Source organism: Pan troglodytes, chromosome 15, assembly GCF_028858775.2.
Source record: "Pan troglodytes isolate AG18354 chromosome 15, NHGRI_mPanTro3-v2.0_pri, whole genome shotgun sequence".
Taxonomy (NCBI): Eukaryota; Metazoa; Chordata; class Mammalia; order Primates; family Hominidae; genus Pan; species Pan troglodytes.
Window position 1 is genome coordinate 56,262,133 of NC_072413.2, and position 24,222 is coordinate 56,286,354.

Below are 24,222 nucleotides of genomic sequence, written 5' to 3' on the forward strand. Positions count from 1 at the left end.
GTCACTGTTAATCTTTAGATGTGATACAGATGACAGATGTTTCAGTTTTGGATAATTTTTCAAAAACTGACCCTTCTCAAAAAAGACCCTTCAATACATGAGTCAAGGATGTTTTTGCTTTTTTCCTTTGTTGTGGTGAGGGGCGGATTTAAGGATCAATAAAGTCCCTATTCTGTCACTAAAAAAATTTGATCTCTAAAGATTAAAATAAAAATACCAACATCAGACAGCTTTCATGTTAAAAATCAGAATTTATGTGAAAGTGCTCTGTAAACAGAACTGTTACTAAGTGGAATAAACAGTACTGTGGCCGATAAGAATAACTTGAAGCTGAAAAGCAGTACTCACAGCAGGAACAATTTGAACTCAGGCCACGTATACACACCCTCTAGTGGACTCATGCCAGTGTCACTCCATTGAAGTGTTGTGCTTTCCTAAGAAGGTAATCTAGCCACTGAATTTGGGTGCAGGGTATCGCTGGACTTTGAGCATTTGTGTAGTTTAAATAGCAAATCATTATACCTGAATATTAATAGCTAACTACTACACAAACAACTCAAAACCAGTAATGTCATATGTCATTACCATGGCTTCTTTTATGTAACATTATCTGCTACATTTTACCACTCAAAATATATTTAAAATATGTATTTTAAAATATATTAGAGCATATGGCTCAAGCAATCCTCCCACCTCAGCCTCCCAAGTAGCTGGGACCACAGGCAAGCACCACCATGCTTGGCTAACTTTTAAAAATTTTTTGTAGAGACCGCATCTCACTATGTTGCCCAGGCTGGTCTTGAACTCCTGGACTTGAGCAATCTGTCCACCTCAGCCTCCTAAAATGCTGAAATTACAGGCATGAGCCACCGGGCCTGGCCACAACTCATATATTTAACTGTGAATGACACAAGTGTTGGTCTTAGAAAAATACAGGAACAATACTAAATTGGATCCATTTACAGACAGGTAAATTGACTATCCCTAAGCCAATCTATGGTCATTCCTATACTTTCCCAAAGTTCCAAAGTATGAATGTCACATGAATGTTGAATTCTTCTTTGAATGTATCTATTCTTAAAATTTACACCAGCATAGTTAAAACCCTCTTTGAAAGACACTGGTTCTAAAGAGACCCAAATATGAGCAGCTAAGCTACTATAGATGCCATAATATAAGCAGATATACCTAGCTCTTCAACTCTTATGAAAGAAAGAACATCGAGTGACGTGCTTTTCTTTTTTTGAGATGGAGTCTCGCTCTGTTGCTTAAGCTGAAGTGCAGTGACATGATCTCGACTCACTGCAACCTCTGCCTCACGGGTTGAAGAGAGTCTCCTGCCTCAGCCTCCCAAGTAGCTGGGACTACAGGCACCTGCCACCACGCCTGACTAATGTTTGCATTTTTAGTAGAAATGGGGTTTCACTATATTAGCCAGGCTGGTCTCGAACTCCTGACCTTGTGATCTGCCCGCCTCGGCCTCCCAAAGTGCTGGGATTACAGGCGTGAGCCACCATGCCCGGCCACCAAGTGATTTTCATACACACTGAACAGGATTAACAAATGGAGGTTCAATTGTAAGGATACTTTGTAACCACTGATGAGATATGACTAGCCTCTTTAGGAAAAAAAGCTGGTAAATTTTACTTTGATAAACGTAAAATTTATTTTAAGCAAAGACTGAGTACCTTATTACCATAAATCATCTTGATGCTGGTACCTAAAAAAAAAAAAAAAAAAAGTTTAAAAGTTTTGCTTTAGAGATTCCAAAGAATATATTTAGACTTATAAAAGCACTTATCTGATAAGATTCTATTTGCTTTTCTTTATTCATAGAGACCTAAAAAATAAGAAAGTCAACTTCTAGGCTACCAATGTTTAACAGATTTCAACATCAGAATATTCTTCATTTCACAGGAAAAGTAGCAAATTAAGATTACAAATATTCTCATTTTGTAAAAATATCCACCTATCAAAGGAACTTCAAAACATGAAATGCAACTATTGTAACCCCAACCAAGTATAGCTTTTTTTTGTTGTTCCAACTGACCATATGTATCTATTATGGCTGAACTATAATAAAGTATATACCACCACCTCCCCCACTCCCCCCCCCCCCGCACAAGACTGAGAGTTGTTTAAAAAAAAAAAAAAATCCTTTCCTTGTATTTCAACTGGTGAGCACAAATAACTATTCACATGCTAAAGGTACACACATTGAAATCATACTAACTGCTGGATAAGGTATACTATTTGAAAATCACTGATTCAGAAATGTGTCAATCGAAGGCTTCTAAACTAAGATGAACATGGAGGCTGGGTGTGGTGGCTCACACCTGTAATCTCAACACTTTGGGAAGCTGAGGCAGGAGGATCGCTTGAACCCAGGAGTTCAAGACCAGCCTAAGCAACGTAGTGAGAGACCTTTTCTCTACAAAAAATAAGAAAGTCAGCCAGGCGTGATGGCATGCGCCTGTAGTCCCAGCTACTCAAGAGGCTGAGGTGGCAGGATATCTTGAGCCCAGGAGTTCAGGGCTGTAGTGAGCTATGATAGCACCACTACACTCCGGCTTGGGTGACAGAGCAAGATTCTGTCTCAAAGAAAGAGAAAGAAGAAGAAAAAAAAAAAAGCATGGTTTATCACCTGAACAGATCTGGAAAACTGAATCTTTGAAAATACATAAGTGTGGGGGGACCAATTATTTTATGAACTACAGTAGTGGGATTTTTTTTTTTTTCTTAAAAGAAGTTGGGACTTCCTCTCTACCCCAGTTTAACCACAACAATTTAATAAAACTAGTACTGTAGCTCAAAACAGGACATTAGTTTATAAGCTCATAGATTTCAATCTAGCTTTGTCATTTAGTAACTGTGTGACTTGGGCAAGTTACTTAATTTTCTCATCTATAAAATAAGGATTATGTACCATTTTAAATGGCAACAAAACTGGAATTATTCAGATACACATCTAAATTTGTCCAAGGTTTTAATGTTGGAAAATTATTAAATGAGAAAAAGAACTAAAACAGGAAGTGTTATCAGAAAAGACTGTATTGCTAAGATACCACTTCTCTCCAAAATCATTTATTAGATTCGATGTAAACTTAGTCAAATTCCCAAGTGGCTTTTTGGGGGAAAGTGGTAGAAATCAATAAGCTGTTTCTAAAATTTATGTGGAAAAAGTAAAAGAATTAGAAAAGCCAAAACAATTTTGAAAAGCACAAGTGAGAAGACCCACATTACCTAATTGCAAGACTAACTATAAAGTTCATAATGTAGACATAATATAAAATGGAGTTTAAAAATAGACCCACAAATACAGTCAACTGACAAAAGTAAAAAAGCAAATTACTAGAGAAAGGATAGTGTTTTTTCAACAAATGGTGCTGGAACAACTCAACATTCGTATGCAGGAAGAAAAAAAACCCCAAACAAAAACCTCAAACCATATCTTATACTACCTATATATAAAAAGTAGCTAAAAAGTGATCATAGACCAAAATGTACCTCAACCTATAAAGCTTCAAAGAAAACAGAAGACATGTGTGACTGGTTTAAGAAAGAGTTCTCAGATACTACACCAAAAGCATGATCCAGAAAAGAAAAACAATTGACAAGCTTTATCAAAATTAAAAGCAGCTGTTCTCCTTCCTAAAAACACTATTAAGGGACTGACAAGACAGGAAAAACTCTGGGGGAAAATATTTGCAAATCACATGTCTGACAAAGGACTTGTGTCCAGAATATATGAAGAACTCTCGAAATTGAACAATATGAAAACTCAACTTTTAAAAATGGGGAAAACAATAGGACCATTTACTAAAGAAGACACATGAATAACAAATATATAAGAAAAGATATTCATTAGGAAAATGCAAAATCATGATGAGATACCACTCTACATCTATTATAATGTGTACAATTAAAACTATACATTCTGACCACACTAGCACTGGTGAGTACGTAGACTAATGAATGCTTTATTGCTGGTGGGAAAGGAAAATGGTACAGATGCTTTGGAAAACAGTTCAGCAGCTTCTTACGAAGTTTAACACTTAGCATATAACCCAGCACTCCTATTCCTAGGTGTTTACCTAAGTGAAATGAAAACTTCAGCTACATGATTCATGCATACTATATGATTCCAACTGTATGACATTTTTGAAAAGGCCAAACTATATGATCAGAAAAACAAAGCAGTGGTTCTCAGGGTGGGGGTGGGGGGTTGAGCATGGTAAGAAGTTGTTAAATTAGCAAAAAACAACTTCCTGTAGTGATGGAAATGTTCTGTATCTTGATTGTATTTAGCTGTAAGACTGTTTAAATTTGTTAATATTAATGGAATCATACGTATAAAGAGTAAATTTTACTGTATTATATCACAATAAACCAAGACTTAAGAAAAACTGCCTAGTATATAGAAAATGTTGAAACGCACATTATCCTTCACTTCAGTTGAGCATCTGCGCACCACACTAGCATGTGTGCCACCTGGGATCCTTTTTATTACACTGCAATAATCACACTGGCTAAACCTATTCTTTAAACTTGTAACACTACCTAATTTTAACAGTTTGAGGAAAGCATTCCATTTTAATCCAAAAAATATACCTTGTCCCCCTGCCCCCCAGACAGAATTTTGCTCTTCTTGCCCAGGCTGGAGTGCAGTGGCACGATCTTGGCTTACTGCAACTTCGGCCTCCTGGGTTCAAGAGATTCTTCTGCCTCAGTCTCCCGAGTAGCTGGGATTACAGGCGCTAATTTTTCTATTTTTACTAGAGACGGGGTTTCATCATGTTGGCTAGGCTAGTCTCGAACTCTGACCTTGTGATCCGCCCGCCTCGACCTCCCAAAGTGCTGGGGAGCCACCACGCCTGGTCTTTTTTTTTTTCTTTTTTTTTTTTTTTGAGACGGAGTTTCACTGTTGTTGCCCAGGCTGGAGTGCAATGACACAATCTCAGCTCACTGCAACCTCTGCCTCCCGGGTTCCAGCAATCTCCTGCCTCAGCCTCCAAAGCAGCTGGGATTGCAGGCACGCACCGCCACACTTGGCTAATTTTGTATTTTTAGTAGAGATGGGATTTCACCATGTTGGTCAGGCTGGTTTCGAACTCCTGACTGCAGGTGATCCACCCACCTAGGCCTCCCAAAGTGCTGGGATTACAGGCATGAGCCACCGCACCCAGCATACCTCAATCATAATAAACATTAATTGCTTATTAGAACTGTTAAAGGATACATGAAATAGAAAACGTGATTCTTGCCCTTTACAAAATATTCTGAGAAGCTGTTTCCTTATAAAACCACTAAATTATATCTTACCCTCCTTTAAACTGGGGTGAATTTTAAAGATAGCTTTTCGCATGTTGCTGCTTAAACTAAACCACCACCACCAAAAAAAAAAGTAAGAAAAAAAACCCAAAAGACCTCAGTGTGGTGGTGTCCAACTGTGGTCCCAGCTACTCATGAGGCTGAGGTAAGAGGATTGCTTGAGCAGTGCTGCATTGTGCTGTGAAAGTGCCTGTGAATAGCCACTACACTCCAGCCTGGACAACATAGCGAGACCTTGCCTGTATAAAGTAAAAAAAAAAGATAACAAGGCCAGGCGTGGTGGCTCACGCCTGCAATGCCAGCACTTTGGGAGGCTGAGCTAGGTAGATCACGAGGTCAAGAGTTAGAGACCAACCTGACCAACAAGGTGAAACCCCGTCTCTACTAAAAATACAAAAATCAGCCGGGTGTGGAGGCAGGTACCTGTAATCCCAGCTACTCAGGAGGCTGAGACAGGAGAACTGCTTCAATCTAAGTGGAGCTTGCAGTAAGGCAAGATCGTGCCACTGCACTCCAGCCTGGGCGACAGAGTGAGACTCCATCTGAACAACAATAACAAAGAAAATAACAAAGAGGGCAAAGAAAGCCATCCATATTCCCACAACCTGGAATAACTATTTTAGGAATTTTTGTTTTTTTGCTTGCTTCCATGGTGTTTTTTTTTTTTTTTTTTTTTTTTCGGGAGACAGGGTCTCACTCTGTTGCCAGGCTGGAGTACAATGGCAGGATCAAAGACCACTGCAGCCTCAACCTTCCGTGCTTAAACTATCCTCCCACCTCAGCCTCCTGAGTAGCTCGAATCACAGGCATGTGCCACCACGCCTGGCTAATTTTTAAAAATTTTTGAACACGCTGTATCTATATTGTCCAGGCTGGTCTCAAGTCGTGACAAGTGATCCTCCCACCTCGGCCTCCCAAAGTGTTGCGATTATGGGTGTGAGCCACTGCCCAGCCTCCATTGTTTTTGCAATGTATGTACTTAAATTATGTGGTATGTTCATATGTACCTATGTATTTATTGTCCCTCATTTAAATATTAAAATACTACAAATAAAATATTCCTTCTTTGACCACTCAACCCCTTCAAGAGGTACTCTATTAAAGTGTATCCTTCCAGTCCATATATCTCTTTGAAATAAATACTAGTATAATGTGATTAACATATAAAGATAGTTGATGAGCAGGATTCCTTACTTACTCATGTATCTTGGGTTTGTCTTTGAAGTGTATCATTTGGACTTATATTTCATTTCTACTACATGGAATCACAAAGTTTTGAGAAAAATTCATGTAAATAAAGAGTTGAACTGTTAAGATCCATGTGGAAATGGGAGTTAATTTTTTTTCAGGAAAAGTCAATGGGATTCAAGATTAATATAATATAAGGGAATTATTCTTAAGATAGCACCGAAGAAAATTCTGATAATTTAGAGAAAAGGAAATGGTATAGGAAAATTACAGGTATAAAGATAATAATATATGATATTTAGTAGGTCTGATTGGCTTGGGTGTCAGTAGCAACCAAGTGATAGCAGTAAAAATTCAAGGCAAACATTTGGATGCCTACAATGTATCACATCACCAAGGAAGACTAAAATTTAAAAAGTTCAGATTTCCCCAGTGAGAAAAGCAGATACTAAAAATCACTGGCAAGGTCTATTAAACGTGTATACAAGCTGGGCACAGTGGCTCCCGCCTATAATCCCAACACTTTGGGAGGCCGACGTGGGCAGATCACTTGTGGTCAGCAGTTTGAGACCAGCCTGGCCAACACAGTGAAACCCCATCTCTGCTAAAAATACAAAAATTAGCCGGGCATGGTGGCAGGCACCTGTAGTCCCAGCTACTTGGGAGGCTGAGGCAGTTGAATTGCTTGAACTTGGGAGGCAGAGGTTGCAGTGAGTCAAGACGGTGCTGCTGCACTCCAGTCTGGGTAACAGAGTGAGACCCTGCCTCAAAAAAAAAGTAAAAAAGAGATGTGTATACATATACTTGTATGTCTACACTGAACTATAAACATGTGCTTTGGGGAGGAGAGAACATAAATTCTGACAAATATGGAAGGGAATTTGGGAACATTTCCTGGACACCTAGTGGAAGACCCCTCCAATGAGTGAATTCAGGAGAAAAAGCTTATCAATAATTATGAGTAAAAAACTTCTGAGATTCCAGTAATTAAAACAAAGTAGACTATGTAAAAATATGAAGGACAGAATTTACATGATAGTGGGAATGCATGCAACAGACAACTTTCTCAAAGTGTGGTTCAAAGATCACCTAAGTCAGAATTCTACAGATTTGAACTCACTAGGTAGGAAGAGGGACCCAGGAATCTGTATTTTCGATAAGTATCTGAGGTAATTCTTATTAACATTCTAAAATTTGAGAATCACTGATTTGGAAACAGGTTACTAAAAGGAGAATAGGGTAAGAGAAAAGGTTACTTTTAAAGCGATGACACTTAGGGCGGGGTGTGATGGCTCACGCCTGTAATCCCAGCACTTTGGAAGGCCAAGATGGGTTGGTCACCTGAGGTCAGGAGTTCAAGACCAGCCTGGCCAACATGATGAAACCCCGTCTCTACTAAAAATATAAAAATTAGCCAGGTGTGATGGCAGGCGCCTGTAATCCCAGCTACTCAGGAGGCTGAGGCAGGAGAATCACCTGAACCTCGGAAGCGGAGGTTGCAGTGAGCCGAGACCACGCCACTGCACTCCAGCCTGTGCAACAGAGCAAGACTCCAACTCAAAAAAAAAAAAGAAAGAGATGACATTTAGAAAGCAAAATGGGGGATGAAGCAGTAAGGGATGATGGGTATCTAGGAAAACTTTTTTTCATGATTGTGTAAGGAATGTAAGTCTCGGAAATAGCAGCATACATACACCTAGATGAAAAAAAGAGTGGGGGGTGGGGGGAAGGGGAGGGAAGAATCTGGCAGAAAATTTATAGGGATGGTTCCAAATATTTTAGAATTCAACATCAGCTCCCAAGGAAGACAACATACAGATGTTAAGAGAACATTTCCAACATGTGAGTGAACAAAGAGCCAGGGTGCCAATAAAGAAGAAATTCTGTAACTGTTCACTAATGGTCAGGGACTGAAAAGCATCTTTCATATTTTACTGACAGGTCAAAAAAGAGAAAATTAGCTCTGACTTAATGCAGACCAGGTCAATTTGGTCAAAGAGAATTTTATAGACGAGCTTTGGTTCCACCATTGCAAAACAATATTCCGTTACCAGCAGTATTAGTAGGATTCAGGATTACACTGAAAGCATATTCTACTCACACATTCTATTAACAACTAATTGGAATTTCATTTCATAGGATAAAAACTGACAGAAAATTCATCATTTATAACTAGATGTTCTATTTACTATTTTAGCTGCAAAAGATTTTTAAAATGGTTTTACTGCAACTTCCCCCCAAAACATTTTCAACATTTACAATGTAGCCCAGTTCTAATTACCATCCAACCTTTGACCTGTCTCTTCTATAAGTGAAGCAAATGTGTCTAAATACAGTTCTTACATATTTCTGGAATAAAAACCTACTAGAAATGAACATAGATCCTTCCTTCATAGGCAATATAATAATTCATTCACAACCTCAAACACATTTGACATGGAAAGCCTAAAGGCAAGCCTCAAAGTAGGCAAGTCATACACTAAATACTTCTGACAGCAAAAGGTTTCTCTTCCTTCCTGGCAACCCTCTCTTTCATGATAAGCAGCCAAATGAATCTTTCTGACAAATGACATCATATATAGACAAGACATGCCATTCTCCCCCACCACCCGCCCTAGATATCCGGACGGCTTCCAAACTGAATTTCAGGAGAAGCTAGCCTAGCATAAAATCCATTCTTTTCCCTAAATGGAAATCTGACAAAACAGGAAGTACACAGCAGCACAGAGAAGCAAGTTTTGTGTCTTAAGTATTTACTGGTAACAGACTAGTTCTTCGTGACTAATAAAATGCAGAACTTCAAATTTGAGAGGAAAACAGCAAGTCTGCCTCGGGTTACCATGGCCTCAGCAATTCTAAGGCCTTAAAAACAGTATCACATGATACACAGAGTAAAAAGAAACAAGAAGGTGGTGCTTTTTTTTTTTTTTTTTGGTTATGTTCCTTCATACAAAAATTCCCCTCCCTGTCCCATCTGACCAAGATCTAGGCCACCAAAATTATACAAACACTGGAAGAAGCTTTATGATTGCATATATAGACTAAGAAACTAAGATTTTTTGAGAAACAGTAGGAATTCTGGTTTGATTTGAGGGAAATAATTGGGGATTTATTTTTATTTTTTTGCTTGCCATAGGATTTGAGGTAACCCTAAATGTAAATAAATACAAATCCCTAAGATCCCTAAGTGGGCTATTTGAACTGGCAGACTCAGTAACATATTAAACCTATCAAACACGCCAACAAAAAGAAAAAAAAAAAAAGAACATGATTTCATCCTCCATGCCTTTTTTCCCACTCAACCCACTGCTGTTAGGAATTTTTCAGGTAATGATTAATTTGTATCTAACGTCTAAGCTATTACACATTAAGTGTAGTAGTATATCTAAGTGCCCAGCAAATGTTAAAGTACCAAATTTAAAACGTTATTATCTAGTTGATTCCTCACCCTGTCCAAAGAAGCTTGAGACAGACCTACACTAAGTCATGAAACCACTTCTGTGGATCACATCAGACTTTTTTTTCTGAGATGGCGTCTTGCTCTGTACCCAGGCTGGAGTGCAGTGGCATGATCTCGGCTCACTGCAACCTCCACATCCTGGGTTCAAGCGATTCTTCTGCCTCAGCCTCCCAAGTGGCTGGGACTACACATGCGCGCCACCACGCCCGGCTAACTTTTGTATTTTTAGTAGAGACGGAGTTTCACCATATTGGCCAGGTTGGTCTCAAACTCCTGACCTTATGATCCACCCGTCTTGGCCTCCCAAAATGCTGGGATTACAGGTGTGAGCCACTGCACCCAGCCCATCTGATTTTTTATACAAATGAACTACAGAAGAAAATATTGAATCACACTGTAGTACTTTTGTGTGTGGGCAGTATAGACACATATATAAAACTGAAATGTCACTATAATGACATTAATGAAATGTCACCATAATGAAATTAATCAGTGTGGCTATTACTTGAAATATGTTTTACCAACCAATGAAAGCAATCAGAACTCTTGTTAAATAAAACAGTGAGATAGAGGGGGCATTAAAGTTTCTGTCAGAATTTGATTCTAGGAACATCAGCCAATTCCTCAAATGCTAAAATTATCAAGTAAATGTCTAAGACTTCTGATTCTCAGAGCTTGTTAAAAAAAAGTTAACCTTGCAAAGAACAGGTGGATATTAGAAGCTTAGAATTCTTGTTTTAAAAATACGGTGCTAGACTGCAACCCTAAAATATTAAGAGCTGTAAATACCTAGCCCAATGACCCTCATTCTCTAAAAGCAAAAGCAGTGATGTATCCCAGGTCACAGCCAATGAGTAATAGGCTTATGAGTAGAACACATAACATCCAGTTTTCAAATCCAGTGTTTCAGTATTAAAGTGCTTATTCAATCCAACGTCCTGTTGAATTATTGTAAAAATTCTGATAATTTTGGAGCTAAGCACACACAATACTGCTTTAACTCCATGAAGGCCTATGAGCCTGATATTTTATCTCCCCAATTCCTGCCATTCTCATTTTGTCCAAATCATGATGCCACACCCTTAGCAATATCACAGCAAGCAAGGATCAAGTGTCCTCATGAAATATCTCATCCAGTTCCTATTCTCAGGCTATACCCAGTTTCACACCTAAAGGCATTATGGTATTGTGATTAAAAAAGAAAAATACTTGGAGGGTGAGACTATGGGTTCAATAATTTATTGAGCCACGTGGCTTATCTATCCCACTATTGGCAGGTGACGAACCCTTAGCCCTGGATGAACTTTTCCCAAATTTGTACCACTGATAATTATTAGGAAGATCTGTGAAAAATGAGGTAACAACAAGCAGAAAAACCATTCTCTGGTGGTTATTTAGAGATACAATCTTTTTTTAAAAAAGTGATTTCATTTTAAGTGACTGGCCAGGACATTCTTGAATGTACAAACACTGACAAAACACATTTTTACTGGCATGCATTTGTCCATTAAACATCACCTTTTAGTTTGCGATACCTTTTATAAATTTTCATTACACAAATGAATGCCTACTAAGTCCCAAGGCCTATGATAGGTTCTAAACCTACAAGGAAGAAAAAGGTACAGTTTTCTGCCTGTAAAGATTGCATAACACAGTAAAAGAGACATATGTAAATAAAAGGCTAAAGTGCAATACAAAAAGTGGTAAAGAATCATGTAAGAGGAAACATGAAATTCACATGATGATTACCTATATAGTTCTACCTATTGAACTATCAGAAAACTTCACTTAAAAGGTAGCATTTGAATACAAGGAGATGTGATAACATTCAAATTGGTGAGAACAGTATGAACATAAGTAAATGAGAAAACATGGCTTGTACAAGAGAACCATGATAGTTGAATGTGACTGCAGCATATGATGCTTGAAGGGAAGTAGTAAAAAATAAGGTTGGAGAGAGGTGGATATGATCTTTAGTAGGGTCTCAGAATCAAGACAAGAGAGTCTAGATGCTTAATGTCTGTATATCAATGCAATAAATGTATACATTTAAAACTCTCTTGGAATGATATGCACGTAAGAGTATTACATATGTTACCACCACCACCTCATACCCAAGTACTTCCTAGATACTTGGCACCATTCTAAACATTTTACATGTATTTACCATGTAATACTAATTCCAACCTTGTCAAGCCAGTTCTATTATTATCCCCATGTTACAGATGAGGCAAGGAGAATAAAAAATTTGCTCGAAATCACCCCTCCTCACAAAAATCCTGGCTATACCTACACATTCTAAAGCTAGAAGTATCTTCTTTGCTATCCCGGCATAATTTTTAAAGCTATCATTCTTATGGGGGCATAGGAAAAACCTACAAAGTAACCTAAATGACTTAAGAATCCTTAAAAAAAATAAAAGGTTGGTCAAGTGAGAGCCAGACGGGCACTGGGTGACTCTGTGCCTCGCTGAGGAAAAATAACTAAACAGGGGTAAAGGAGATCCTAAGAAGCCAAGAGACAAAATGTCATCATATGCATTTTTTGTGCAAAGTTGTCGGGAGGAGCATAAGCACCACCACTCAGATGCTTCAGTAAACTTCTCAAAGAGTTTTCTAAGAAGTGCTCAGGGAAGTGGAAGACCATGTCTGCTAAAGAGAAAGGAAAATTTGAAAATATGGCAAAGGCGGACAAGGTCCATTATGAAAGAGAAATGAAAACCTATATTCCTCCTAAACAGGAGACAAAAAAGAAGTTCAAGGATCCCAATGCACCCAAGAGGCCTCCCTTCAGCCTGAGTATTGCCCGAAAATCAAAGGGAGAACATCCTGGCCAGTCCACTGGTGATGTTGCAAAGAAACTGGGAGAGATGCGGATTAACACTGCTGCAGATGACAAATGGCCTTATGAAAAGAAGGCTGCAAAGCTGAAGGAAAAATACAGAAAGGATACTGCTGTATATCGAGCTAAAGGAAAGCCTGATGCAGCGAAAAAGGGAGATGTCAAGGCTGAAAAAAGCAAGAAAAGGAAGGATAAGGAAGATGAAGAGGATGAGGAGGAGGAAGAGGATGAGGAGGAAGATGAAGAGGATGACGATAATGAATATGCTGATAATGAATACACTGGTTTTAGTGGTTTTGTCTATAAAACATTTAACTCCCCTGTACACAACTCACTCTTTTTGAAGTAAAAAATTGAAATGTAAGGCTGTGTAAAATGTTTTGAACTGTACAGTGTCTTTTTTTGTATAGTTAACACACTACCAAATGTGTCTTTAGATAGTCCTGTCCTGGTGGTATTTTCAGTAGCCACTAACCTTGCCTGGTACAGTATGGGGGTTGTAAATTGCCATGGAAATTTAAAGCAGGTTCTTGTTGGTGCACAGCACAAACTAGTTATATACGGGGATGGTAGTTTTTTCATCTTCAGTCGTCTCTGATGTGGCTTATATGAAATAACTGTTCTCTTAACTGAATACCACTCTGCAATTACAAAAAAAAAAAAAGTTGCAGCTGTTTTGTTGACACTGTGAATGCTTCTAAGTAAATACATTAGAAAAAAATAAGGTGTCAAAAGAGATAAAAAGTGAAGCAATAAAAACATACACATAACCACACATTCATTAAAAACTCAGAATGTTGTAAACTGATGCACAAATGTTAGGTTTTTAAATATACTGATTTTTTCCTGAATCTGAACACAGGTATCTTTTTAACTCAAAGCTAGCACTACAATGGAAAAACTTTTAAGTACGTATTTAAATCAAATCAAAGACTGTCTTGATAAATATAAAAAAATAGCTCAAATTTCATAAGCTCACATACCATCCCAAAAGGAAAACTCCAAAAAAGTTAGGTTTCATAAAAGCAGACTAAAAAGTGGAATCAAGAAAAAATATGTATATTTAATATTGTGATTGGTATGTAATTGATAATGTAAAAGACTGGCTTTTTTCTAAAACAAAATCAGGAAAGAGAGTAGCAAATAAAACATTTTTTTTTTTTTTTTTTTTTTTGAGACGGGTCTTGCTCTGTTGCCCAGGCTGGAATGCAGTGGTGCCATCTCGGCTCACTGCAACTTCCGCCTCCTGGGTTCAAGCAATTCTCCTGCCTCAGCCTCCCAAACAGCTGGGATTACAGCTGCCTGAAACCACACCCAGCTAAGTTTTATATTTTCAGTAGAGGTGGGGTTTCACCATGTTGGCCAGGCTGGTCTTGAACTCCTGACCTCAGGTGATCTGCCTGCCTCGGCCTCCCAAAGTGCTGGGATTACAGGTGTGGGCCACCACATCCGGCTTTTTTTTTTGAGATGGGAGTTTCGCTCTTGTTGGCCAGGCTGGAGTACAATGGTGCAATCTTGGCTCACCGCGACCTTCGCCTCCCGGATTCAAGTGGTTCTCCTGCCTCAGCCTCCAGAGTAGCTGGGATTACAGGCATGCGCCACCACGCCAGGCTAATTTTGTATTTTTAGTAGAGATGCAGTTTCTCCATGTTGGTCAGGCTGGTCTCAAACTCCCAATCTCACGCCCGCCTCAGCCTCCCAAAGCGCTGTGCCTGGCCAATAAAACATTTCTTTAAAAGTCTTGGGAAAAAAGGCAGTGGAGGTGGGGTGGGAGGGTGATGATGGTGGCAGATCCATAGGAGGCTAACTGGTGAAATCCAGCTCCTTCTCCAGGGTTAGCTCAAAAGTCCACCTATTGCATGTTTTGACGTAATTATTAAAAGTAATTTCTTATACTGAACATTTTGTTGAAATAAAAATGATTTATAAAAACAAGACACTTAACACCTTTACCTGGATTTCAGATAAAGAATCTTGGCTAAACATTCATGTTCCATAAAAATATCTGTTCCCTCTAGACATTATTTTAAAAATAAACTAAAACAGAATACACAAAAATTAGTACACTCAGGAAGAGGGGAAAAAGAAAGATATTTCACTCTATTCCATTTGAGCCCTTTTAAAACATACATATATGAAGGGACTTCAAAAAATTTGTGGAAAACCAGAATTAAATGATAAAAAACATTAAGTTTACTTCTCAACATAAGTTCCACCAAATCAAGACACTTTTGTAAGCAATAATACCAGTCATTCAGTCCATTCCTAAAGAACTGAGGGTCCTGGGAATTTAGCTATGTCAATGCAGTCTTTTTTACATTAACTGAAGAAAAATGGGTGCTCTTAAAAAAAATTGGTAAGATTAGGAATCGAAGTCAGAAGGAGCCAAATCAGGACTGCAAGGTAGATGCCTCATATTTTCCCATCAAAATTCTTACAAAACTGCCCTAGTTTCATGAAGGGCCTTGGCTGCATTGTTGGGGTAGAGTACATTTTGGTGAAGCTCTCTCAGGCGTTTTTCTGCTAAAGCTTTGGCTAATTTTTTTCAACAAAATACTCTCATAAGCAGATGTTATCGTTCTTTGGCCCTCCAGAAAGTCAACAAGCAAAACGATTTGAGCATTCCAAAAACCTGTTTTGCCTTGACCTTTGCTCTTGACCAGCCTACTTTTGCTTTGACTGGACCACTTCCACCTCTTGGTAGCCATTGCTTTGACTGTGCTTTGTCTTCAAAAGTGTACTAGTAAAGCCATGTTCTATCTCTTGTTACAATTTTTCAAAGAAATCCTTTAGGGTCTTGATCACATTTGTTTAAATTTCCATTGAAAGCTTTGCTCTTGTCTTCAGCTGATCTGGGTGTACAGTTGTGGCATCCATTGAGTGGAAAGTTTGCTCAAATTTAATTTTCCATCAAAATTGTGTAAGCTGAACCAATTGAGATGTTGGCATAAACAAGATTAACTTTTCCCTTGCAAATCGATGTGACTGGTCTGCTGCTGCAGGCTTCATCTAAAACTTTGCTTCGTCTTAAACTAGTTATGCATTTGTAAACTGCTACTGATTTCTTTGGGGCATTGTCCCCATAAACTTTTTGTAAAGTATCAATGATTTCACCATTCTTCCACATCACAACTTTCACCATCAATTTGATGTTTGTCCTTGCTACAATTTTGCAGAATTGATTTTGCCTTGATAGGGGCTCTTTGCAAACTGATGTCCTATCCTTCTTAGTGCCTCAAACTAGATCCTGTTCAGACATGTTATAACAAGTTAGTATGAGTTTATTTTGGTGCAAGAAAATTTATGTTCTCACAAAACTATATTTTTTTCAATAATGAAAAACAAATCTCTCCTTAGTTTGAGAAGCATCTGGTTTTCCTGAACTTATTTTTTCTTAATTCAAGTTGAACTAAAGTATCAGTTACACTTAAGTCTAATAGAATGGAATTAAAAGTCACAATGTAGAAACAATGTAAGGTTTGGGACAATGCCTTGTCCCAATTAGGGAACCCACAAAGATTTTGACAAAACGAAGAATAAATGCTTACTGGACATTTCAAGCTCTAACTAGCATGTTTAAAACAGATTTCATCATCTTTACCAACCAGTGGCTTTTCTTGACTTGCCAAATCAGTGAATGGTACTGCTCGTTCCCTCTTTCTTAAATCTTGAGTATGTTTCATTTTCTTTCTTCTTTACCTCTATAATCAGAGATCAAATGCTGTCAAGTTTTCCTCCCCCCACCAAAACAATTCCTTGCTCACCTATTCCTTTCTCTCTCCAGTTCCTACTCTAGTTTCATCTCATGCTGATACCACTTCAACAGTATCTTGTCTCCCTACTTCCAATTCCTGTGTCATTTCTTCAGTTACAATGGGCATTGTTTCTAAATAATTTTCCAACACTGTATTTTGTTTATGCCATGCCTTTCTGTGCCTATTCAAAAACTCTCAGCAAAAGTAACTAAAATTAAAAGGGAAATCTGTATGGAAAAATATGTGCAGCAAGTTACCACTATAATAAACTCAATCAATTAAGAAATAAAACATCAAGATTCTAATACATAATTAGAAATGTGAATAGACAACCTGTAAAAGAATCAGTAAGTGAAATCACAGAACAAGGTCCCATTTCACTAATTCACAACAAAAACACTACAAAGAAAAAAAGAGCTCAATGTATTTTGCACCTATTAAATTAGTAAAAATGAAAACTATAGACTATTTAATGCCACTAGCTAAACTCACAGGGAGGGTGATAGTGTAAATTATAACCAGCTTGAAAAACAACACAGCAATGTTTCAGGAGTCATAAAAATGTTCATACAATGACTCTTTAAATGTACTCCTAAAAGAACAGTCCAAAAGAGAAAATACTGTATGCATGCAGAAGATACCTGAAGCACAATACTGAAGGACTATGAAACTTACATAGTCATGCGATAGAAAAATGAAAAGGATAAAAAAGCTTGATGGAATATTTTCAGACATTAAAATCATTATAGAGACTGTCCGTTACACTGAATGCTTGTTACAATGTTAAAGGAGTAAAGAAAACCAAAAACTACCCTAAGACTAAAGAAAATACATACAGACAAGGAGGAAGGAAATTTTTAAAATCTCTTAGAGTGGCATTAAAAGTGATTTCTTTTTTCTTTTGAGACAGTCTCACTCTGTTGCCCAGGCTGGAGTGCAGTGGTGCAATCCTGGCTCACTGCAACCTCCACCTCCCAGGTTCTCCTGCCTCAGCCTCCCGAGTAGCTAGGATTACAGTCACGTGCCACCACGCCAGGCTAAATTTTGTAGTTTTAGTAGAAATGAGGTTTCACCATGTTGGCCAGGCTGGTCTCGAACTCCTGGCCTCAAGCCATCTGCCCACCTTGGCCTTCCAAAGTGCTGGGATTACAGGTGTGAGCCACCATGCATGGCTGCATTTTATTTTGTTTAGTTCCATTATAATTTGTAAAACTTGAAATAAGACAAGACAAAAATAACGGTCAATTTCTGCTTACACCCAATCTTCCAAGACCCTCTAGAACCCTGTAATACCCCATTGGACTGTGATGTGCAACTAACCCTAGAAACAGGGGTAGGTTGGCCACACAATTTTCCCTACATAATCTTCAGCCAATCATCCTTTCTGAGCTGGTTTACCCTCTGTCCCAAATACATATTTCCTTGTATTCTTGCTCACAACCTTTCATCCAATAAGAATGTCTTCTCTCCTTCTAATTTTACACATTATATCTCACTATCCTTGAAAAGCCTTTAATAACCATTATAAATTTCTTTCTGCTCTGCTTTCTAAAGCAATTTGTCTCTTTTAAAAGAACCACTAGATCTGATTGTATACAGAACTTTGACAAATCTATTATCAGGAGCCATTTAAGTCTATAAATAAGGTTATATAGATTGCTTAAATCTTTTGAAATAACTACTTAGATTAACTTTCCACATGTGTAATTACATTCTCCCTTTTATTGACCTTAAGCTTCTGGAGCATAGATCCTTGTAGGAAAGCCATTATGTAACTCATATTTGCTTCAATCTGAATCCTAAAATACACTGTCATTCCAGTTTGAATTATACGAACCATTATCTATGACTCCATGTGGCCATAAAATCAGCAGATAAATCTGACATGGTGCCGGGCGCAGTGGCTCATTCCTGTAATCCCAGCACTTTGGGAGACGAGGCGGGTGAATCACGAGGTCAGGAGTTCGAGAGCAGCCAGGCCAATATGGTGAAACCCATCTCTATTAAAAGCACAAAAATTAGCCGGGCGTGGTGGCATGCACCTGTAGTCCCAGCTACCCAGGAGGCTGAGGCAGGAGAATCGCTTGAACCTGGGAGGCGGAGGTTGCGGTGAGCCAAGATCATGCCACTGCACTCCAGCCTGGGGGACAGTGCGAGACCCCGTCTCAAAAAATAAATAAATAAATAAAAATTGAATAGGACAAAAGACAATATAGAAATTGCAAAGTCTGCTTTGGTTACAAATAAGTAAATTATTTAACTTTCCATAAAATAACTAAATCTTTAGGAAAGCTGCTACATTCAACACAGCAATCATTTCCACTTCTCAATATATACTCGTGTACAGAAACAATTGCACAGTTGAACAAATTCTATGTTTTTTTTTTTTTTTTTTTTTGAGACGGAGTCTCACTCTTGCTGCCCAGGCTAGAGTGCAGTGGTGCGATCTAAGCTCACTGTAACCTCCGCCTCCCGGGTTCAAGTGATTCTCCTGCCTCAGCCTCCCAGGTAGCTGGGGTTACAAGTATGTGTTACCACGCCCAGCTAATTTTGTATTTTTAGTACAGACGGGGTTTCACCTTGTTGGTCAGGCTGGTCTCGAACTCCTGACATTAGGTGATCCACCCACCTCTGCCTCCCAAAATGCTGGGATTTCAGGCGTTTTAGCCACCATGCCCGGTTATCATTTTTCAAAAGATACACAGATACACACACACACACGAGCAACATGACCAGTCTTGATTACCTAAGAGTAACTAAGTAAAATTACTTACCACAAACAGATCGCAGATCCAGGTTTCTCAAACTGGAGCATTTGCTTAATTTTCCCATAAAATCAGTCTTATTCTAAAAGACAAAAGACTTTTTAAAAATTTTGAGTATGTGATAGCTCAGACATTCAGAATACAGACTGTTGATGCAAAAAAAAAAAAAAAAACACACACACAAATTCGCTTCCTTCCTAAACACTCTCATTGATAAGACTGGTTAAAAAAAAAAATCACACACATGTTCATGGTGTTCTGTGATAAAAATATCAAGTCCTTAAAACTGGAAACCACACGAATGGGCACACAAATCTGTAAGAATGTGCTAACTTTGAGATTTCCACCTAAAATACCACATTGGGAAGATAATTATGTATTATCGTTCAAACTCTTATCAAAGAAATAAAACATTCTTCAATATAGCCTTATGTCACAGAAACATTAAAAAGCTGATAATTATGATTCCTATTAGTTTGGGCTCATTTAACTAATAGGTTACAAAAATACAATTACCTCATAATTTCATTCATTTATACCCAAAACATTGCCTGGTAATTACTAATATTCATCTATAGTTACCATTAAGATATTATAAAATACTTAAAAAGGGATTGGAGAATAAAAAGAGGTCTGAAGAAACTAACACTCCGATACATTCTTTACTTTTTTAATTTTTAAATGGAATGCTTCTTATGTCATCCTTGCACAGAGGCCATGCTAATCTCCGTATGGTTCCAATTTTAGTAGGTGCTCGAGCTGCCAAAGCGAGCATGACACATTCTTAATGGTCCTCTAAATCTACATTTTATTAGCAATTACAAATCAATTTGGTATTAAGCTAAGTATCTGGAATATTTTAAAATTTTAAGGTTAAGACAGCATCTGTGAAACATTAATTTTCAAGAAAGAATTATTGTTATGTTGAAAAAACAAGCCTGGGCAACTAACAAAACCCCATCTCTACCAAAAAAAAAAAAAAAAAAGTTTTAGCGGGGCCTGATGGCACACACCTGTAGTCCCAACCGTTCAGGAGGCATGAGTTTGAGGCTGCAATGAGCTGTGATCATGCCATTGCATTCCAGCCTGGGTGACAGAGTAAGATCCTGTCTCAAAAACAAAACAAACCCGAACAACAACAACAACAAAAAAAAAACCTAAGAAAACGAAAGATGTTAAGTTGGCTTATTTCACATTTTGTATACAAATGTGCATACAGATTTAGAAGAAGTATCTGCAACAGAGCACCTATCAGGTGGGGAAACCTAACAGTGATTAAATAAAACAGTTGCTGCTTTCTGGGAACAGAGTTTCAAATTTGGGAAGAGTCAAACAAATGCAAAGAGGTACACGTACAGGGGGTCTTATCAGGCTACAAAAGCACTGAGAGAATGAATACACACAAGAAGGGGAAACTTTAGAGAAGACTACAGGGAAACACAAAGTAGTTAAACACAACTAACCTTGAAAATAATTTGTTAGTATTCCTAAACATCACTTTTGTGTAGCAAAATGTTTCACTGTACAAATGCTCACCTGAAGTGAAAAAAAAAAAAAAAAAAAAAAGTGGAAAAAAAAAATCACTCCTAGGGTCCAAGAAAAATTCTCATATATTTTATGGTATGTGTAACTTAAAGACTGCGATTATTTTTTTTTTTTTTGAGACAGTTTTGCTCACATTGCCTAGGGTGAAGTGCAATTCCACGATCTCAGCTTACCGCAACCTCCATCTTCCAGGTTTAAGCGATTCTCCTGCCTCAGCCTCCCAATTAGCTGGAATTACAGGAATGCGCCACCACGCCCGGCTAATTCTGTATTTTTAGTAGCGACGGGGTTTCTCCATGTTGGTCAGGCTGGTCTTGAACTCTCGACCTCAGGTGATCCACCCGCCTCGGCCTCCCAAAGTGCTGAGATTACAGGCATGAGCCACCACGCCCAGCCGATTATTTCTACTTGAAGAAAGAGAGGTCCAAGATAAAATGCTCAGAAATAAAGCTAAAGAAAGACCAGAAATTTTTTGGGGGGGCGGGGCAATAATAAAAAGGACAACAAATGTAAGTGCAGTTAAGAAAAAAAAGCTTTCTGATGGACTACACAAGCATCCCTAGCCTTAAATACGTAATCTATTCATATATATATACACGTGTATATATATATACACGTGTATATATATATACACACACATACACACACACACACCTATATATTTGAGATGAAGTCTCACTGTCACCCAGGCTGGAGTTCAGTGGCACAATCATGGTTCACTGGAGCCTTGATCTCCTGGACTCAGGTGATCATCCCACCTCAGCCTCTTGATTAGTGGGGAACACAGGTGCATGCCACCACGCTGGCTGATTTCTTGCACTGTTTGTAGAGATGAGGTTTCACCATGTTGTCCCAAACTCCTGGGCTCAAGCCATCTGCTAACCTCGGTCTCCCAAAGTGCTGAGATTACAGGCTTCAGCCAAGACACCAGGCCTTCAGCCTTATATTTCCACTTCTGGGAGTTTATTCCAAAAATAATCAGGGATGTGAAAGAAGATTTAGATGCCCAGAAATTTCAGCATCTAAAATTCATCATTTACGTTCATGCAAAAATAACTGCGGTTTCAGACCATGAATTTTATATCATTATAACTAGGCTCAAACACATCTTTATTAATCAAAATAGAAACCATTACAATCAACACATTTTTAAGTTGTTTATTCCTGTAGTGTAGAAATCCATGCTTTAGGATTCGACGAACTCTTGGAAAGCATTTTCTGCATCCTGCTAGTTGTGGAAGTGTTTTCCCTGCAAAAAGGTGTCGCAATGCTTGAAGTGGTAGTCAGTTGGAGAGAGGTCAGGTGAATATGGCGGATGAGGCAAAATGTCACAGCCCAATTTGTTCAACTTTTGAAGCATTGGTTGTGCAATATGCGGAAGGGCATTGTGAAGAATTGGGCCTCTTTCTGTTGACCAATGCTGACTGCAAGCGTTGCAGTTTTTGGTGCATCTCATCGATTTGCTGACCATACTTCTCAGATGTAATGGTTTCGCCAGGATTCAGAATGCTATAGTGGATCAGACCAGCAGCAGACCACGAAACAGTGACCATGACCTTTTTTTGGTGCAAGTTTGGCTTTGGGAAGTGCTTTGGAGAATCTTCTCAGTCCATCTACTGAGCTGGCCATCACCAGTTGTTGTATAAAATCCACTTTTTCTCGCACATCACAATCTGACCAAGAAATGGTTTGTTGTTGCAAAAAATAAGGGATAAGGACACTTCAAAACAATGATTTTTTTTTTCGGTCAGTTCATGAGGCACCCACTTATCGAGCTTTTTCACTTTTTAATTTGCTTCAAATGCTGAAGGACTGTAGAATGGTCCACATTGAGTTCTTCGGCAACATCTCAAGTAGCCTTAAGAGGATCAGCTTTGCTGATTGCTCTTAACTGGTAGTTATCAACTTCTGGCGACCAGCCACTACGCTCCTGATTTTCAAGACTCTCCTCCCCTTTGCAAAATTTCTTGAACCTGCCAGGCACAGTGGCTCAAGCCTGTAATCCCAGCACTTTGGGAGGCCAAGGTGGGCGGATCACGAGGTCAGGAGTTCGAGACCAGCCTGGGCCAAGATGGTGAAACTCCGTCTCTACTAAAAATACAAAAATTAGCTGAGCATGGTGGTGCGTGCCTGTAATCCCAGCTACTGGGGAGGCTGAGGCAGAATGGCTTGAACCCAGGAGGCAGAGGTTGCAGTGAGCCAAGATCATGCCACTGCACTCTAGCCTGAAAGAGCAAGATTCCATCTCAAACAACAACAACAACAAAAAACTTCTTGAATCACCACTGCACTGTAAGTTAACAGTTCCTGAACCATATGCATTGCTGATATGGTGTCTCTGTTGTTTTACAACCCATTTTTAACTCAAAAAGGAAAACTGCTCGAATTTGCTTTTTTGTCTAACATCATTTTCATTGTCTAAAATACACATGAAGGCTGGGCACGTGGCTCATGCCTGTAATCCCACCACTTTACGAGGCCGAGGCAGGCAGATCATGAGGTCAGGAGATCGAGACCATCATGGCTAACATGGTGAAGCCCCTACTCTATTAAAAATACAAAAAATTAGCTGGTGTGGTGGCACGCGCCTGTAGTCCCAGCTACTCGGGAGGCTGAGGCAGAAGAATTGCTTGAACCTGGGAGGCAGAGGTTGTAGTGAGCCGAGATGGTGCCACTGACTTCAGCCTGGCGACAGAGCGTGACTCTGTCTCAAAAATAAAATAAAATAAACATGAAATAAACAGAGAGTAGTAAGTCATTACCAAAAGAACAAAGCGAGAAATGCCCATTAAAATGATGTATAACATAACCACATTTATTTAACAACGTAGTCCAACATCAAATGGCAAATTCCAATAATGCAAAAACCACGATTACTTTTGCAACGACCTTCTTAGACACAATATTTTGCAAAACATGTACAAGGATATTCATTGACATATTACTGCCATTATAGAAAAATAAACACGTTACATAAATTATGGTATATTTATCCCACAAAACACTATGAAGACATAAAAGATGCTTTACGATAAAATATTTCCAATATTCCCAATGTTTTCTATAAAGAATAGACGGTAATAAAATGAACAACACTAGAATATTTTGTAAAACAAAACCAACAAAAAAGACAAAGCCTTTTGTATAATATATGACTATAGTGTAAACTGTAACTACCTTTTGGAGGAGGGAAGACATTTTTGTATTCTTCTTTGGGCTTTTTAATAATTTCCAAATGTCCATGCATTATTTGGATTCAATAATAACAGTTTAAACTATGATCGTGGAATTATGGATGCTTATCCCCTAGAAAATTCAGTAATATATTGTTTTATAA

At 38.5% G+C, this 24,222-nt stretch overlaps 2 long non-coding RNA genes and 2 pseudogenes across 3 annotated transcripts in view; 1 reads left to right on the forward strand and 3 right to left on the reverse strand.

The window, feature by feature from the left end:
• LOC129137068 (uncharacterized) overlaps positions 1-24,222 on the reverse strand; it is a 32,876-nt gene that overhangs the window by 6,968 nt on the left and 1,686 nt on the right. The window contains exons 2-4 of the long non-coding RNA XR_010151135.1: positions 19,350-19,422; positions 13,296-13,461; positions 1,689-1,720 (exon numbers count right to left, since the gene is read on the reverse strand). This is a non-coding gene — a long non-coding RNA (uncharacterized LOC129137068). The remainder of the gene's footprint in view (positions 1-1,688; positions 1,721-13,295; positions 13,462-19,349; positions 19,423-24,222) is intronic.
• On the forward strand, positions 12,411-13,278 carry LOC134808359 (high mobility group protein B1-like; annotated as a pseudogene).
• Positions 20,016-20,113, reverse strand: LOC112205415 (U6 spliceosomal RNA; annotated as a pseudogene).
• LOC134808360 (uncharacterized) lies at positions 20,360-21,189 on the reverse strand. 2 transcript variants are annotated; one of them, XR_010151136.1, is made up of 3 exons: positions 21,059-21,189; positions 20,804-20,876; positions 20,360-20,446 (listed from the first exon to the last, which is right to left on the reverse strand). It is a non-coding gene; the product is annotated as an uncharacterized LOC134808360 (long non-coding RNA). The 2 variants fall into 2 exon arrangements; XR_010151137.1 differs by having other exon boundaries at positions 21,019-21,103.